Here is a 15,215-nt window from a genome sequence, read left to right as displayed (position 1 = left end):
TGGGGATTATGAAGATTACACCTGTATTGTGGCTTTTGTTTATTGTGGGATGTGAAAATGCTGAACAGTTTGGCTGTATTTGGTGATTTCACTGGCTTGTGTAATTGTGGAGGGATAGCAATAGTTATGGGAGATGTAGCTTGCACTAGACTAATATTTTTGTGTGTGTTTGGCTTTCATGTCAAGTTTAGCCAGTGTGACCGAAGAGTCGAACATAATGTAACTCGTAATTCAAGAAAGTTCGTTGTTGATTGATGTGGTTTTCTAAAGAGCAATGCACACTGAAATTGTTAATATTAAAATTTATATTCATTCTAAATTGCATAATAGGCCACAATGAAATTTGTAATTATAAATTTTATGCATGTGATTACTGTTCAATGATCCTGTAGATTGTTCTTGTTTTACTGCCTAAGGCCTTTTTCATTGACAGATAGCATCCCACTAGACTGTGGAAATATTGAGGATGAGACCTAGATACCGTGTTAAACTGGGCGTATCACACTATTTGAGTATTATTAATGGGATACTGAGAATTTAGGTTGTAATTCTGTAACCATTTGCGGCTGTGGACGTTTTCATCTAAGAGGATTTTTTGTCAGGGATCATTGGTGGTGTTGACATTATCAGAATGATTAATTTTTCATCAATGAGTTTGATTGTAAGGGAAGAGCTATGAGTATTAAGAGTTGATACTTTGAATTATATTTCTTATATTAATGTAGAAAGGTTACTCAGATATTTTTCATCCTTAATTTGTAATTTAATCCTATAATCTGTCATCCTTGTGATGAATGTTCCTCTGTTCCATTCAACTGTTGCTGTATAGAGATTTGGCCGCTTTTGTGAATGCATTTGTAGAAAAAACATTTTTGTATCAGTTGTGTGAGATATTCCATCTCTCTGCATACTATTGTTTCAATTATTGCAAGCACGTAAATTGCTGGAATATAAACATAGCTTCTTACATACCGGTTGTCACAGTATCCAGTTTGAAAGATACTGATATTCAGATTTTGATGAAGGGCTGAAGTTCTAAAAATAATTCGTATGTAAATTTGTGTTCCAATGTGGGTAATTAATTGGGGCACTACTTGTTCCGAGAAAAAGATTTACTGACAAAATGATTTGTCTGGTAGTTGTATTATTTTAGATATAGTGTCCTGTATAATCAGTATTTCTTTATCATCTTTGCATTGACAATTGTCATTTAGCAATTGTCTTAGTATTTGTAAATAATGAGATGAGGCATTTACTTACTGAACACAGTTTTACATGCCTTGCTTTCTTGCTTTTAACAGTTTCATTTCATCTGTTCCCAGTTAGTGTAATCCCAGTTTTTTGCTTCCTTATTATTTCACTATGGGACTTAAAATTGGGATGACAGTTGAAACAGAGTTATTGTGTCAGCAATAAATTTATAAATTTGGCAACTGTATTGAATGTTGGGTTAAAGTGTGATACTGGAACATCACTCCCCTACTGCTCCCATAATATTGGTTGTGGTGACAGATTAATCTGTATCACAGTCTGAGTGAGGTCTCGGCTACATTGAAAGGTGGTAATTTGGTAGAGTATGTGAAACACTGTTAACTGTGAATACCAAATGAATTTTGTGGTAGCAAATTGATTAGTAATATAGCCAGATATTTTCGTCCATGCAGTATTGGAAAGCGCAATTGGCTTTCTAAAATATAACTTTTATCAAACATTATTTGAAGGGAGCGATAAAATGGCACAGTAGAAAGTACTTCTTGGGTCTGTAGAAGTGCAAAACTGTTCTAAATGATTTGTCTGAGAAAGTTAAACAAATATTTTTTTTCCATGTGTTTTACGAATGCCTTTATTATTGGGGACACTTAACTTAGCCTAAGCAGTGGTGTGATTACTGTTAATACTTAGTTTCTAATGTTGAGAAGAAACATTTGTCAGTACTGGTTTTTCATAATCATTTACTTGCATTTTAGAGATTTTTGACCACAGTGACATGTTTTTCATATTCTTATTCACTTCATTTTATATTGCAGAGCAAAGAAGGCAAATTTTTGTGAGAACCCACCTATAATCAAGGAAGTTGGTTAATTTGTTCACTAAATTGGTTGCTGTTGAAGTGTTATGAAATAAATTGTCAAAGTCTATAAGCACTTGTCCACCATTTAGGTATTTAAATGGAACAATTAGAGTAGTTCTCATTTTCCCTGGTTAACAGGAGGATTGAATAGTAAAACATGGACTAGTTACAGGAACAGTTACTTTTGACATTATTGCATGAGCTCCTCCCTAATTTTCTCATTGTTAGTGAAATTCCACTCTTGTTAAAAATTAAGAAAGAAATGTCTTGAAAAAATGGCACCTAGAGTAAATTTTCAAGTAAGTGTGGGTGTGTAAAGCCTACAAATATATTTTGGTAATGCTTACTGTTTGAATACTGAGATGCAATAATTTTTAATTGTGCTCTTTGTAAAAGTGGAATAGCAGCTCTTTGTCCACGCGCTGCATTGATACAAAATTGCAAACATAAACAATGAGAGAAATATTCAACTAGTATCTTGTTCTTTCCTCCCACACCCCTTCCCTCCCTTGGCTTACATATACACAACTTGCGTGCATTAATTCACATTCAATATTTTGAGCTCTCTGCAGCGACATAATTATACATTTCAGTGGCTTTTTGGGCACTCATGACCTTAGTTGGTTTTGTGCCCCAAAACAAAAAGGAAAAATCAATGGCTGTTATGTTTTACGCATTTGACATGTATTCTTATTTGACATGTATTCTTTTTAGTGAAATATAATAAAATGCAGGTTCATGTTTTACATTACACTGTAGGTATATGCAACTGCGTAGCACTGTAGTCATCCCGCACACCCTGAGCCAATTATTTTACATTAAAAAGACATAATTGGAGCATATATGGAAAATTTAAATATGTTAAATGTGAGAAAAGAGCTGTTCACCTACTAAGTGACAAGACAGGCAAGATATTGAGAAAAGGCAACACAAGTGTTACTTTAGAAAGTTTCTCCCATTCCTCTCACAAGTTGAAGCAACATTTGGTAAACACAATTTTTTTAAACATGTTGCTTCTGTTTGCTTGCTTCAATTAGCAATTTTTTTCTTCTATACTTATTTTGTTCTGAAAGTTTGCTACATAGTTTTGATTGTAGTTGTTGCTTCAGTGTGACAAACAATTGTCAGCCAATTTTTGTTGGGGGTACATTCGCAAGTCAGACTTGAAGAGTACATACCTGCAAAGTGGCAAGTTACATATTTAGATCTTACTATGTGTTGCAAGGGCAACAGTCTGGATGATTGACTGATCTGGCCTTGTAACAATAACCAAAACGGCCTGGCTGTGCTGGTACTGCGAACGGCTGAAAGCAAGGGGAAACTACGGCCGTAATTCATCCCGAGGGCATGCAGCTTTACTGTATGGTTAAATGATGATGGCGTCCTCTTGGGTAAAATATTCCGGAGGTAAAATAGTCCCCCATTCGGATCTCCGGGCGGGGACAACTCGAGGATGTCGTTATCAGGAGCAAGAAAACTGGCGTTCTACGGATCGGAGCGTGGAATGCCAGATCCCTTAATCGGGCAGGTAGGTTAGAAAATTTAAAAAGGGAAATGGATAGGTTAAAGTTAGGTATAGTGGGAATTAGTGAAGTTTGGTGGCAGGAGGAACAAGACTTCTGGTCAGGCGAATACAGGGTTATAAATACAAAGTCAAATAGGAGTAATGCAGGAGTAGGTTTAATAATGAATAGGAAAATAGGAATGCGGGTAAGCTACTACAAACAGCATAGTGAACGCATTATTGTGGCCAAGATAGATACGAAGCCCACACCTACTACAGTAGTAAAAGTTTATATGCCAACTAGCTCTGCAGATGACAAAGAAATTGAAGAAATGTACGATGAAATAAAAGAAATTATTCAGATAGTGAAGGGAGGGCTAAGAAATAGGTATCAGATACATTATATAATGGTAAGACACGGATTTAGGAACCAGGTATTAAATTGTAAGACATTTCCAGGGGCAGATGTGGACTCTGACCACAATCTATTGGTTATGACCTGTAGATTAAAACTGAAGAAACTGCAAAAAGGTGGGAATTTAACGAGATGGGACCTGGATAAACTGAAAGAACCAGAGGTACAGTGTTTCAGGGAGAGCATAAGGGAACAATTGACAGGAAGGGGGGAAAGAAATAAAGTAGATGAAGAATGGGTAGCTTTGAGGGATTAAGTAGTGAAGGCAGCAGAGGATCAAGTAGGTAAAAAGACGAGGGCTAGTAGAAATCCTTGGGTAACAGAAGAAATATTGAATTTAATTGATAAAAGGAGAAAATATAAAAAATGCAGTAAATGAAGCAGGCAAAAAGGAATACAAACATCTCAAAAATGAGATCGACAGGACGTGCAAAATGGCTAAGCAGGGATGGCTAGATGATAAATGTAAGGATGTAGAGGCTTATCTCACTAGGGGTAAGATCGATACTGCCTACAGGAAAATTAAAGAGACCTTTGGAGATAAGAGAACCACTTGTATGAACATCAAGAGCTCAGATGGAAACCCATTTCTAAGCAAAGAAGGGAAAGCAGAAAGGTGGAAGGAGTATATAGAGGGTCTATACAAGGGCGATGTACTTGAGGACAATATTATGGAAATGGAAGAGGATGTAGATGAAGATGAAATGGGAGATAAGATACTGCGTGAAGAGTTTGACGGAGCACTGAAAGACCTTAGTCGAAACAAGTCCCCGGAGTAGACAACATTCCATTGGAACTTCTGACGGCCTTGGGAGAGCCAGTCCTGACAAAACTCTACCATCTGGTGAGCAAGATGTATGAAACAGGCGAAATACCCTCAGACTTCAAGAAGAATATAATAATTCCAATCCCAAAGAAAGCAGGTGTTGACAGATGTGAAAATTACCGAACAATCAGTTTAATATGCCACAGCTGCAAAATACTAACACGAATTCTTTACAGACTAATGGAAAAACTAGTAGAAGCCGAACTCGGGGAAGATGAGTTTGGATTCCGTAGAAATACTGGAACACATGAGGCAATACTGACCCTACGACTTATCTTAGAAGAAAGGTTAAGGAAAGGCAAACCTACGTTTCTAGCATTTGTAGACTTAGAGAAAGCTTTTGACAATGTTGACTGGAATACTCTCTTTCAAATTCTAAAGGTGGCAGGGGTAAAATACAGGGAGCGAAAGGCTATTTACAATTTGTACAGAAACCAGATGGCAGTTATGAGTCGAGGGACGTGAAAGGGAAGCAGTGGGTGGGAAGGGAGTGAGACAGGGTTGTAGCCTCTCCCCGATGTTATTCAATCTGTATATTGAGCAAGCAGTAAAGGAAACAAAAGAAAAATTTGGAGTAGGTATTAAAATCCATGGAGAAGAAATAAAAACTTTGAGGTTCGCCGATGACATTGTAATTCTGTCAGAGACAGCAAAGGACGTAGAAGAGCAGTTGAACGGAATGGATGGTGTCTTGAAGGGAAGATATAAGATGAACATCAACTAAAGCAAAACAAGGATAATGGAATGTAGTCGAATTAAGTCGGGTGATGTTGAGGGTATTAGATTAGGAAATGAGACACTTAAAGTAGTAAAGGAGTTTTGCTATTTGGGGAGCAAAATAACTGATGATGGTCGAAGTAGAGAGGATATAAAATGTAGACTGGCAATGGCAAGGAGAGCGTTTCTGAAGAAGAGAAATTTGTTAACATCGAGTATAGATTTACGTGTCAGGAAGTCATTTCTGAAAGTATTTGTATGGAGTGTAGCCTTGTATGGAAGTGAAACATGGACGGTAAATAGTTTGGACAAGAAGAGAATAGAAGCTTTCGAAATGTGGTGCTATAGAAGAATGCTGAAGATTAGATGGGTAGATCACATAACTAATGAGGAAGTATTGAATAGGATTGGGGAGAAGAGAAGTTTGTGGCACAACTTGACCAGAAGAAGGGATCGGTTCTTAGGACATGTTCTGAGGCATCAAGGGATCACCAATTTAGTATTGGAGGGCAGTGTGGAGGGTGAAAATCGTAGGGGGAGACCAAGAGATGAATACACCAAGCAGATTCAGAAGGATGTAGGTTGCAGTAGGTACTGGGAGATGAAGCAGCTTGCACAGGATAGAGTAGCATGGAGAGCTGCATCTAACCAGTCTCAGGACTGAAGACCACAACAACATGTGTTCTTAGTATACTTCTCAAATTTTTTTGCATATTTTTCTGTTTGAGGTGTAATCATGAATTTTTGAAGTTGTAGTAAAGTGTTGAATCAGGCAGTCTGTAGCGCAGTTGATATTCCTTCTGAACGGCCTTCTACACAGAGGCATCAGCCACCATTGGTGATAATGGCAGGAGGGTAGCAAGTTGCACTTCTGGGTTTTATCTGCTTTTATAGTCAATTCTCAAGCCACTGTTACTAGGATGGGTAAGATGTGTGCCTGTTGTGTGATGACGCAAGAGGTGGTGGCCACAATTCGTGAACAGCTGAATGTGATTTTGGTTTTGGCTTTTATCTGTTGTCTTCAGGCGACTGCCTAAGGATGTGTTGCTTGTTTTGCCCGTGGTTCTACTGCCGAAATGCCTCCTAGTGTCCCTGATATGTAAGATCTGCCCTCGCAGCAGAATGAATTGCAGGTGGTAATGCCTTTGTGTTGCTAGAGACGGAGGGCGAATGTGGAGGCTGGTCATCTGGCCTTGCCTGTTTGGTCTGTGAGTGAAGATGGCCATTCCTTCAGCAGGATTCAAGCGGGCACATGGGGGCTGAGGTTTGCTGATACTGGGAGCTCCAATGCCAGGTGTGTTATGGTGCCTCCTTAGGGAAATATCATTCAGGGCCAGAAAGAAAATCAATGTGCACTCATGCCTGGCAGGGGATGGGGCGGGGGCACTCTTATCAGAGATGTGGAGGCCTTTGTCTGCGGCTATCAAGCATGCAGGGTGCAGTTGTCTGAAGCTGTGGCTCATGTCGACACCGACAGTGCATGTCACTTTGGTTCTGGTGCCAACCTCAGGTTGTACAGGCTGCTGGTGCAAGTGGCAAAGGCTGCTGGCCTCATGCGCTGGGTGCAAGCAGAGCTTGCAGTTTGTGGAACTGTTCTCAGAGTTCATTGGGACCTTCGGTTTGGAGCAGTCGGTGGGTCTCGGCCAAAAGCTCTGTGAACTCAGTTATGATCCTGACTGCAGATATCTGGTTCTGCATTGTTATATGAGGAATTTAGGACATCCCTCAGTAGATGAGTGCACTACTCAAAGGAAGCAGCTTCTGGGGTGGCAGAGCACATGTGGAGTGCATGTTGAAACCAAACCACGTTCAGAGTAATGATATTTAGACTGTCAAAATTTGCTTGGTAAATTGTTGGAAGTGTTCATAACAAAATTATTTAATTTACTGCCCTCCATGAAATTTCTTGCAACCAAATCATTCTCAGGACCAAGAGCTGGGTGAAACCTGAAGTAGAAAGCTCAGTGATATTAGTGATTCATAGGACATATATTGAAAAGACAGATTAGAAGCCAAGGAGAGGTAGTGCTCATTGCAGTTGACAATGTTTTTGTCTATTGAGTCTGTAGCGCAGTTGATATTCCTTCTGAACGGCCTTCTACACAGAGGCATCAGCCACCATTGGTGATAATGGCAGGAGGGTAGCAAGTTGCACTTCTGGGTTTTATCTGCTTTTATAGTCAATTCTCAAGCCACTGTTACTAGGATGGGTAAGATGTGTGCCTGTTGTGTGATGACGCAAGAGGTGGTGGCCACAATTATTTAATTTACTGCCCTCCATGAAATTTCTTGCAACCAAATCATTCTCAGGACCAAGAGCTGGGTGAAACCTGAAGTAGAAAGCTCAGTGATATTAGTGATTCATAGGACATATATTGAAAAGACAGATTAGAAGCCAAGGAGAGGTAGTGTTCATTGCAGTTGACATGTTTTTGTCTATTGAGGTTGGATTTGAATGTGGCAGGGAAGTTACCTGCTAATGTATAACAGGTGTAGCTGAAATAAAATTGTTGTATGTTTTTACCAACCATCCAATTCTGCTGTGACAGTTTAATCATTCTTTGAAAGTCTGCGGCCAGTAGCTCAGGAATACCCAGCCAGTGCCTTATTGTTTGGAGGTGACGTTAACCTACAGTGTGTTGACTGGATCAGGAATACCCAGAAAATGCACTGTTGGTTGGAAGTGACTTGAACCTACAGAGTACAACGGGGACGTCAATTGATTTATAGCCCACATGCAACTGGAATACTTAAGACCTGATAGCTATAAACAGGCATAGCCTGTGTCAATGCAGATAGGGATTAGGGACGATGATGTCATCCCAGTGACTAAGGTTACTAAAGCTAATGAATCAGTCAAGAAAGCTAGAAGAGTATTTCTGCTAGAAAGAGCAGATAAGCAGTTGTTAGACCCCACTTAGACAACATTTGGTTCCACTATGGTGGACATAGAGCAATTACGGACAACGTTTAAACAGATTGTAAATTGTATTTGCGAGTAAGTGGATTAGACTGAAAAGGTCCACCATGGTTTAACAACAATGTTGGTAAAATGCTGAGGAAGCAAAGGTTGTTGCACCCTTTATTCAAAAGAGTGTGCAAACGACAGTAGCAAGAAGTGAGCAGAAGTTAATGCAGCTGTAAAATGATCAATGCCTGAAATACCTCCATGCGTTAGTAGCAGATCCTGTCTATAACCCAAGAAAATTCTGGTCCAATCTAATATTGCTTAGTGGTTCTAAGTTCTCTATCAAGTCACTTGTTCACCAGTCTGGTGTGGTCGCGGATGGTAGCAAAACAAAAACTGAAGTTTTAAATTTTACATTTAAGAAATTGTTCATGCAGGAGAATCAGACAGACATGCCGAACGTCTGGATGGAATGGCACGTCAGTATTACTAAGAGTACTTTGTAGCATTGGCCCCTTACTTAGCTTGCATTTATTGTGCATCTCACCCACCCTGCGCAAAGTCCCAAGCGACTGGAAAAAAGTGCAGATGATTCTTGTATATGAGAAGAGTAAAAGAACAGAAAAATTACTGACAAATATCCTTAATATTGGTTTTCTGTGAAAATCTTGAACATATTCAGACTGGCCATTAATCAGCATGGATTTGGAAAACAATAATGTGAAACTGAGGTCTCTTTTCTCACATTATATCCTGCAAACCATGGATGAAGGGCAGTGGGCAGATTCCATATTTCTAGATTTTCGAAAAGCATTGGACAAAGAGCCCCATTGCAGATATGTAACGAAAGTATGAGCATATGGAACAGGTACCCAGATGTCAGTGGCTCATGAGCATTCTTAACTAACGAAACCTGGTTTGGTGCTTAGACAGTGAGTGTTTATCAGAGATACAAGAGTGCACCACTTAAGTGTGATAGGACTGCTGTCATTTTCTGTATGTCTGAATGATGGATATGGTGAGTAGCAATTTGTGGCTGTTTGCTGTTGGTGCTGTGTTAACGGGAAGGTGTCATTGTTGAGCAACTTTAGTATGATACAGGATGACAATACAAGCAGTGGGATTGTTTTTTTAAGTCACCCATCAGTATTGTAGGTTAAGACATTAGATGTGTCACCCTGCAGGCATTCACTTTAGTGGACTCTCATTTGCGAGCAATTGATGAGACAAAAATTCAGAATTTTGCATCATGATAAATAGCATTTAAAAAAGTGGCATCATATTAACTGGTTGTGTAGTGCAACACATAGGGTAAGCCTTTCTGGTGCAAAAGGCTGTAGTTTTGAATGTAGTCAGATACTTCAATGTTTATTTTTAAATTATTATTGAAATGACTTGATCATTATTTTTATTCAATTAATTGGTTTCAGTTCATTTTTTTATTTCTATTCTAAAAGTGTAGTAGGAATTTAGGCTGTGTTTTAAGTGTCTGTATCATAATTAACATAAAAAAATGCACATCTTGTAATGGAAAAATAGTTCTTGACATGATTGCACAATCATTGTAGATTATTTTCTTTTGTTTTTTAACCAGTAGATCGGCATTTCAAATACCTTAATATTACAGGAGATAAATATAATTAGTCATTCAAAACATTGAGTGGAAAGAGGATGATATAAAGATAAAAAAGAAACTAGTAATAATCATACGATTAAAATGATGTGATAGAGATAGTAATAAAAATTTCATTTAATCTAAATAATTGATTTAAAAAATTATCAAAGACATTTCAATAATGATTTGAAAATCAAAAATGTAAAGTGCTCCACAAGTTTTGAAACCATGACCTGCACATGAAGGCCTCACCGTACCCATTACACCACGCTACCACTCTCTAACCTAATGCTTTTTTTACCGCTATTGAGTATCATGTCAAATTGTGTTTTTCTCCTCTCTTTTCAGTTGTAAATTAGGGTCCACCAGGGTAAATGGCTGAATGGTGTGATACTTGGTCTCTTAGTCTACATCACCATAAAGATGGTTTTGCTCTCCACCACTAGGACCTCTCCTTGTTAGACAAAATTTCTAGTTGGTGTGAATAATGGCAGCTAGCTCTAAATGTAGAAAAATGTAATTTAGTGCGCAGCAGTAGGAAAAGCAAGCCCTGAATGATTGAATACAGCATTAGTAGTGTGCTCCTTGGCACAGTTAAATTTATCAAATACCTAGGTGTAATGTTCCAGGGTGATATGAAGTGGACTGAGCATATAGGATTGTAGTAGGAAAGGTGAAGGTCAACTTCTGTTTACCGTATTTACTCGAATCTAAGCCGCACTCGAATCTAAGCCGCACCAGAAAAATGATACTCGAAATAAAGGAAAAAAAAAATTCCCGAATCTAACCCGCAGCTGAAATTTGAGACTCGAAATTCAAGGGGAGAGAAAAGTTTTAGGCCGCACCTCCAAATCGAAACAAAGTTGGTCCATTGTAATATGAGACACAATTCAGGTCGAATGAATGACGATACAGCTACAGTAGTTTGGTTCGAGCCGTAAGCTTAGCAGTTAAGCTTTACCATGTAGCATTGCTATGCGTCAGGCGCTCCGTCCTTATTTATACAGGTACCCTTCGTTTTTCACGTGCTTCGTCTGGTTTGAATCGAGTGCTTATTTTTCTTTGATCTGATAATTGCCGTTCTCTTTGTTATAGGTGTTTTCGTCACTCTAAGCTGAAAATGCATTACTGTACTGTGTCATGCATTGTTTGTCGCATTCCAATAATGAATGTTCACGACCTGTCGCCGCTCGCGGCATGGTTAGCTTTTGTGCGTCCTACCGCCGCTTACAATAAAAAAAAAGAGTAATTGTCTCAGTAACGTAACAATGGTAAGAGACTGCTATTTGTTGTTATTTACACTGCTGCTTTCTTTGATAATGATCAACAAGAACCAAATAATAAACTGCGTATGATAGATGATGTTCTGAACGAGAGTTTAGCGACAATTTTTCTCCGTTTGAAAATCTTTGCAGACGCCTTTTAGTACATTATTTTTTGCACAGAAATTAGTCACCTTAGATTTAAAAATCTAGTCAACTGCCGCGCGCGCTTCATTTCTGACTGTATCACTATTAGGCATAAGAATAATACGAATATGAACATGACATGTGTATACTTCCGCGTTTGTGTTGTCTCACTCTAGTTTCGTAGTTTATTAGGCAGACAGGAGTTAAATGAGATAGCAGCAAACACGAAAGAATACATGGCAAAATGTTTATATTCGTATTATTCTTATGGTGAAGAGAATACTGCATGTGATTCAGAATTCACAAAAGTTCCCATTAGCAACCATCTCTTCTCACAGGTAGAAAAAAAATCAGAACGTAGAATTGGCCATACTGACAAACATCGCAAACGGTCTTGCCAGTCGGATTTTCGTAGTGCATTGAAAAGCTGCTACATTCGAAGATGAACAATACGGAATTTGTATTTAATTCGTTGGATAATGTATGAAAATGCAGTGGTCGAAATTCGGGTCGGAGAAAAAAGCTCATCTTCCATCTTTTTTTTAAATTTATTTACTGACGCAGAGGTTTTGGCGCCAGTATTTATCTTTGTGCCTGTAAAGCATTCCTGTGTAGCGCTACAAATATTCGACGGCAGAAGTTAGTTGTGGCGGCACTTACCAACATATTTCAGAACTTCCGATTACTTTGCACTCGATTCTAAGCCACAGGCGGTTTTTTGGATTACAAAAACCGGAAAAAAAGTGCGGCTTAGATTCGAGTAAATACGGTATTGGGAAAATTTTGGGAAAGTGTGGTTCACCTTTAAGGGAGATAGCATATAGGACACTAGTGCAACCCATTCTTTAGTACTGCTAGAGTGTTTGTGGTCCACACCATGTCAGATTGAAGGAAGACATCAAAGCAATTCAGAAGTGTGCTGCTGGGTTTGTTACCTGTAGATTTGAACAAGTATTATGGAGGTGCTTCAGGAACCCAAATGGGAATCCATGGAGGGAAGGTGATGTAATTTTTGAGTAACACAATTGATGAAATGTGGGTAACCTGTTTTTTGGGGCTGGCTGCAGAATGAGTCTACTGTAACCAATGTACATTTCACGTAAGATCCAGGAAGATACGAGAAATTAAGGCTCGTACCGAGGTATATAGACAGTCGTTTTTCCCTCGTTCTGTTTGAGTGGAATGGGAAAGGACGTGGCTAGTAGTGGTAAAGTGTACCCTCTGCCACTCACAGTACTGGCTTGTGGAGTATGTATGTAGATGTAATTCAGCAGTTAGGCTGTCTGTATTAAAGTGCATTCTCTAAAATCTAGGCAAAACTAAACGTTGCGGTACCAACTGTCAGCTTTGACCCGTGATTCATCAGGATGGCAGACACCCCGTTTCATGCTTATACAATACATGGCCATGGCGTCACTTATTAGACCTGAACAGACACAAATAATATGAGGAATATTATATTGCAGAAACACTATGAAGCTAAAGAGACAATTGTGAGAATTGGGGTGCTACAGTCTAAATAGTCCTAATAATGAACACACATCAAAGCAAGTACCAACCCGTAAATCAAGCAATCAACAAAACGCAATGAAAAAGTTGAAATAACTGGTATTGGAAGTTTCACTAGACCTATATAGATCAGTCCACAAAACCACTCAAAAAAATACAGTATTAACACTTCACCTGACCTGTATAGCTAAAACTTAAGTCCACAGTCCTACAATACTAGAATTTGCCGATACAACTAATATCGAAAACCTAACCTTACCAATGTAGGTAAAACAAACTCCATGATTTAACGCGACCCAAAATTTCAATAAAAATTTAGATTTATCAGACACAATTATGCAAATAAACATGCCTACCATACATACTGCAATAAAAAAAAAAAACATAAAAATATACTAACTACTCAGCCAACACACAAATTTACCGATAGCAAAATTATGTCGACACACACAGTCTTCAGAGGTCTAGACTTAGCAATCCAGGAACAGTTCTATATAGAATGCCATGTGTTGCCCTGCCGATGCCACCACACAATGGACAATGATCCAAGATGCAGTAGCTTTGATCACTCTCATACCTTCTCCACAAATGTAACACTTCACATATTTGGCAGTTAAACCAAATAACAGTAGAAAGTTTGTGGTAAACATGTCATCACTCGCTGTGGCATAAAGAGCACTACTTACGAACTTAGTTGTCATATCTATAACTAACAAAAACGAGACATAAAACTAAATCTCCAGACTTGCAAACATACTGCATTAATGGTACCCAATCCGAAAATGAATGTATTGCATATAACTGCCAACATCAAAATAACACTCTAACAAATCGGCACTAACTCTTCCAATATTATTCTCACAAACATCACTAAAGAAGTTCAGTGAAACACTAACAGCACTCACACACAATTTACAAACATAAACCTCTCACATTTGAGCATGCCACCATGTGCTCCAACATATCCTCTGCAAACACAATGCATTTCCAATATGCCGTGCCAACACACACAATTACGTTAAGAGTCAAAGCAGGCAAGTGGTACTGCAAACTTTGATGTTCAGGTTAATACTCGTTGTGGGGAGAGGGGATTGAGAGCATATTATGTTGCATTGAACTGTCATTGTGAAAAGAGCCTCTGTATTTTTGCAGTTTCCATAAATCATTGCAAATTAATTTTATAATAATTTCAACTAGGTCCCAGTTGACTTCCTTGTGCCAGTCGTACCCAGGTGTAGTGTACTTAGAGGGTTACTTATGTACAGCTGAACAATTATTGTGTCTGAACAATGTATTATTGCCACTTGTTTGTGTAATTTAGGCTCTTTCTTTGTGAGTTTATGAATCTATTCTAACAACCATGAAAACTACTGCATAAGAGCTGGCCGTCAATACAGAAATTGAAATGGCAAGCTGTGCCTAGTATCACTGTGATTGAGATAGATTAAACTGTTCTGAGAACTTGTCTTTTGACTATTTTTTGAGAATATGAGAAATCAACATAATTTATTGGTTGCTGATGACTGTGCAGTTGCGTGCCCAGCAAAACAAAACATCAACAGCAACATACTTTGTTTTCATATGTTCTTGAATCTGTCTCTGTTGCGTAGTATGCTGCTATTGCACTCCATGAAGTACATATGAGGTCTGTTGAAAAAATGCCGAAACTTTGCCCACAAAATTTTTCTGTGCTTACCTTTCACTTATCGTGCGTGGTCGCCTTCGAATGACTCTCCTCCACAATGGATGCACTGCTCCCAATGCAGTTTCCATTTCTGGAAACAGTCTTCATATACTTTTTGTTGGATCGCATGAAGTACGAAGTGCTGTCTGAGAATTCTTTTATCTTGTGTATTATTGCAAATCTTCATCCTTTAAGCAGGGTTTCTAACCTTAGAAATAAAAAAGAAGTCCGCAGGGGCCAGGTCTAGAGGCACAAGGCAGCACAGTGATTTTGTTTTTAGTGCAGTGGTCATGCACCAATGAGATTAATGTGCACGTGCATTATCGTGATGCAAGAGCCAGGAATTTTCTCACCCCATTTCAGGCAGTTTCCTTCTCGCATTTTCTCGCAGACGTCGCAACAGGTCCCAGTAGTACCATCGATTAACAGTTTGTACCTGTAGCACGATTTCGTGATGAACTAATTCTTCTAAGTCAAAGAAAGCTTATCAGCATGGCTTTGACTTTTGACCTGTCCTGACGTGACGAGCTTTTTTTTGGTCTTGGAGAACCTTTCCT

The 15,215-nt window shown here is 38.7% G+C and overlaps 1 protein-coding gene across 4 annotated transcripts in view; it reads left to right on the top strand.

Annotated features, from left to right (window-relative positions):
* LOC126191527 (casein kinase II subunit alpha) overlaps positions 1-15,215 on the top strand; it is a 79,069-nt gene that overhangs the window by 1,889 nt on the left and 61,965 nt on the right. The gene's annotated exons all lie outside the window — the stretch shown is intronic.

This window comes from Schistocerca cancellata, chromosome 6 (genome assembly GCF_023864275.1).
Source record: "Schistocerca cancellata isolate TAMUIC-IGC-003103 chromosome 6, iqSchCanc2.1, whole genome shotgun sequence".
Classification (NCBI taxonomy): Eukaryota; Metazoa; Arthropoda; class Insecta; order Orthoptera; family Acrididae; genus Schistocerca; species Schistocerca cancellata.
The sequence above is the reverse complement of the archived record's forward strand: the minus strand, read 5'-3'. Positions and strand labels throughout refer to the sequence as shown.